A 4,804-nucleotide genomic window follows, 5' to 3' on the forward strand; every position below is an offset into this window, starting at 1 on the left:
TTCTTGTTCATCAGATTATGTTGATCATTATATCCCACATATGAGTGAGATCATGTGATATTTTTCTTTCTCCGACTGCCTTATTTCCCTTAAGAAAATGCTCTCCAGTCCCATCCATGCTGGTGCAAATGGCAGAAGTTCCTTCTTTTTTATAAGGGCCTAGTATTCGATTGTGTAGATGTACCACCGTTTTTAAGCACTCATCTGCTGATGGGCACTTAGGCTGTTTCCAAATCTTAGCTATGGTGGATTGTGCTGCTATGAACAGAGGGGTGCATATATCCTTTCTGATTGTGTTTATGGTTTCTTGGGATATAGTCCTAGAAGTGGGATCACTGGGTCAAATGGGAGTTCCAGTTTTAACTTTTTGAGGAAACTCCATACTGTCTTCCACAGTGACTGCACCAGTCTGCATTCCCACCAGCAGTGCAGGAGGGTTCCTTTTTCTCCGCATCCTCGCCAGCACTTGTCAGTTTATTGATTTATTGATGATAGCCATACTGACAGGTGTGAGATGGTATCTCATTGTTGTTTTGATTTGCATCTCTCAGATAATTAGTGACTTTGAGCGTGTTTTCATATGTCTTTGGGCCTTCTGTATGTCCTCTTTCGAAAAGTGTCTATTTAGAACCTTTGCCCACAACACAGGCAGTTTTACAGGCAAGTTCTGCCAAACATTTTTAAATTTTTTATTTTTTATTAATTTCAGAGAGGAAGGGAGAGGGAGAGATAGAAACATCAGTGATGAGAGAGAATCATTGATCAGCTATCTATGGCATGCCCCCACTGGGGATTAAGCCCACAACCCAGGCATGTGCCCTGACTGGGAATTGAACCTCTATTTCCTGGTTCATAGGTCAAAGCTCAACCACTGAGCCACACCAGCCGGGCACCTTCTGCCAAATTTCGAAGCCACAAGTAGTCTATATCTTATACCGATTGTTCCAGAAAACAGAAAAAGAGGAAAGCTGACCAACGTATTTTACAAGCCTTCTTTAATCTTGATTTCTGAACCAGTTAAGTATACCATAAGACAAGAAAATTATACACTTTACTGATAAATATAGATATGAAAATTTCTAAATGAAATATTAAGTTACTTGAATCCACTAGTGCAGTGGTCGGCAAACTCATTAGTCAACAGAGCCAAATATCAACAGTACAACGATTGAAATTTCTTTTGAGAGCCAAATTTTTTAAACTTAAACTATATAGGTAGGTACATTGTTATTAACTGAATTAGGGTACTCCTAAGCTGGCCTTTGCTTAAAACGTCCTCAATCTGAGGGGTCGACCTCAGTGAACGTACCGCCACTTCTTCTAACGCCAGTTCTTCAAAATAGACTCGCCCAGGCCGAAGGCCGAAAACCGACTTCTGCGCATGGGCCACGAAGTTTCAATCGCACTGTACGTGTGGGCCACACGTGGTATTTTCTGGAAGAGCCACACTCAAGGGGCCAAAGAGCCGCATGTGGCTCGCGAGCCACGGTTTGCCGACCACTGCACTAGTGTATATAAAATGCATCAATATCTAAATGAATGTCACTCACAAAAAGGGAGATACTATGATTTCTATTGAGACAGGCTAGTAAGCTAGGACAAGAGGAACAGGGAAACGGAGACAGACAGTGACGCAAGCAGTTTGCAGCCATCTAGTAAATCCTATCTCCCTAAACCAAGGACACTTAAGAGTAGATGGTTTGGCCCTGGCAGGTTTGGCTCAGTGATTAGAGCATCGTCCCATGGACTGAAGGGTCCCAGGTTCGATTCTGGTCAAGGGCATGTACCTCAGTTGCAGGCTCAATCCCCGGCCCTGGTTGGGGTGTGTATGGGAGGCAACCAATCCATATGTCTCTCTCACATCGATGTTTCTCTCTTTGTCTCTCTCCTCCCACGCTCTCTAAAAAATCAATGGAGAAATATCCTCCAGTGAGGAACAACAATACAACAAAAAGAGTAAATGATTTGGCCCAGCCAGTGTGGCTCAGTGGTTGAGCATTGACCTATGAACCAGGAGGTCACAGTTCAATTCCCAGTCAGGGCACGTGCCTAGGTTGCAAGCTTGATCCCCAGTATGGGGAGTGCAGGAGGCAGCTGATCAATGATTCTCTCTCATCATTGATGTTTCTATCTCTCTCTTCCTCTCCCTTCCTCTCTGAAATCAATAAAAATATTTTAAAATATATTTTAAAATATATATTTTTAAAAAAGAGTAGATGGTTTGCACTTCTCCAGGACAGGAGGGTAAATAGCTTAAATTACCCACCTCAGGGAAATAGCAGAAATCCAATTTGTGCCAACCACACCCAAGGACAGATGAAGTTAAGGGAATAAATCTTATTTTGGCACATCAGCATAAAATTGATGAATTTTCTATTAATCCTCCCTTAAACTCCCAGCTTTTAAAAACCCTCAAAAAACTGTTCCTAGCTCATGTTCTCCCTCGTAGGAGCACTCCCCTGCCTTTCCCTTCCCCCACTTCTTCCCCCGCAGGCATGCACCTCCTAAACTCTCGGGGACTCCAGGAGTCTGGCAACCAGGGCGCAGGGGGCAGTGGCAGCTCATCCCAGACTAACCCACTGAACTCGTCCCCAAGATCCCCTTTTCTTTGACTTCTCAGTGAGCAAAGCAGCCCCGCCTCGGCTCACTTCCCCACCTAGTATCTCTCCTGTTGCTTCTTCTGTCTTAGATCCTTCCTTGTTTCACTGTCCCCAGCTGTAATAAACTTCCTCTAAAAACCACCTACACTCACGTTGTGAAATCTTACCTGCATGAAGGCAAGAACCCACACACCACCGCCTGCCCTAGGCAGACCAGCTCAGGGCAGGTCCCCCTTCTGGGAACAATATGAAACACTGCCCTGGCCGCCCTGGCCGGTGCGACTCGGTTGAGTGTTGTCCCACGCACTGAAAAGTCTGATTCCCAGTCAGGACACGCAACCGATCAATGTTTCTCTCCCATCAATGTTGCTCCCTCTCTCTCCCTATCCCATCCTCTCAAAAGAAAAAAAAATCAATAAAAGCATATTTTTAAAATATATGAGGTACCTAGAGTGGTCAAATTCATAGAGAGGAAGTTGAATGGGGGTGGGGGTTGGGGGGAGGGAGAAATGAAGAGTTGTTTAAAGAGTAGAGAGTTTCAGTTTTGCAAGATGAAAAAGTACTGGAGGTTGGTTGTACACCAATGTGTACTTAATACTACTGAACCGTGCACTTACAAATGTGGGTGTGCAAATTCGTACAACCACCCAGCATCTGTGGTACTTTGTGAAGTCAAGGGTGCATGGACTCTATGGCCTAGGAGTCCTGCTTCAAGCAGAATTCTCCGACCGTCCACATGGGGACCCTGTGAGGATGTCCCTAGCAGTGACGTATGTGATGTGATGGGGGCCTCGGGCCACGCTCAGTGTGCGTCACTTGGTGGGGATGGCGGATACTAGTAAAAGCGCTGGGTGCTCAACACGCAGCCAGAAGAAGCAACAGAGGAGATGCATGTGGAGAACATTGGTATTGAGTGTAAAAATGCCCAAATGTCAACAACAGAATGAGTTTCATACATGACACCATGTTTGTAGCTTGGGAGCACATCCACATGAGAGCCAGTGTCACGTGTCGTAGAAAGCCAGGCGGGCTTCAAGGAAACGGGCTGAGCCCACGGACGGAAGGGAGCGGGGAGGAGGGAAGACGGGGAGAGGAAGAGGGAAATGGTTCAGAGTGATGATGTGTCACAACCTGAGACGTGACTGACTCAGCTCCGTGTCAATAGAATAAAGTGGGGTGGCCGGGTGGAGGAGAATGAGCACCCCTGGAGCTCGGGGGCCTGCGTTCAAATACCCTCCTCCCCCTTGCACGCACTGGGGACTTGAACAAAGCCCACATTCACGTCTTACACAAACGTTCACTGAGCGCGTACTTGGTGCCCAACACTGTGCTGGGCACTGCAGACACAGTGGTGAGTAAAAGGGAAATTTAAGGTAAGTGCTGGATGTGGAACTGAAACTGACTACATTGCAGGGAAAGGGATGGCTTCCCTGAGCGATGGGTGCTTTGCAGGCACCGGTGACAGCGGGTGCAGAACCCTGAGGTGGGATGAGCTTGGCCTGAGGCCGAGGCGGGTGAAGGGGGCAGAGGAGGACTTGATGAGACGGGGGAGGCAGGCAGAGACCAGAGTATTCAGAGCCCGTGGGCCTGAGTCAGGGGTTCAGATCTTGTTCTCACCACCATGGAAAGCCAAGGGAGTTTTATAGAGGAGTGACTTCGCAGCACGCTTGCTTTTACGCTTTTAAAAAAAGTTTTATTTAAGAACAACGCACCGAGAAAGGAATCAGGTATGTTTTTAAAGAACCCTTCGGCTGCTGGGTGGAGTGGATTGCAGGCGAGTGGGAGCCACCTGAACGCTCGAGCCTGTCTGCGCGGATGCAAGGCGGTGAGGAAGAACGCCCGCCCGTGCAGGGCCCCGGTGACCACGGGTGCGGAGCGGTGCCCTTCGGGCTCCTTGGCGCGGAAGGAGCGGCTGGAATGCGAGGGCCGCGCCTGGGGCCGGTAGGATGGCGCCCGGCAGGCAGCCCTCCAAGCCCGCGGCACAGACCTGGGGCTGCGTCGGAACCCGGCACCCGCCGTTGTTCGCGAAGGCGGCCGCTGGGCGGCGCTAGGGCCCAGCGCGGCCCGAACCGGAGGAGGCCCCGCCCACTCGGCAGCTCGGCGCTCGGCAGCGCGGGCCTGCGGGGGGCGGGGCGTAACGCGGGGGCGGGGCCTCGGCGAGCGGGCCCGGCTCCCTAGACGACGGCGCGAGGCCAGGCCTGCGT

Source organism: Myotis lucifugus, unplaced genomic scaffold (assembly GCF_000147115.1).
Source record: "Myotis lucifugus unplaced genomic scaffold, Myoluc2.0 scaffold_415, whole genome shotgun sequence".
Classification (NCBI taxonomy): domain Eukaryota; kingdom Metazoa; phylum Chordata; class Mammalia; order Chiroptera; family Vespertilionidae; genus Myotis; species Myotis lucifugus.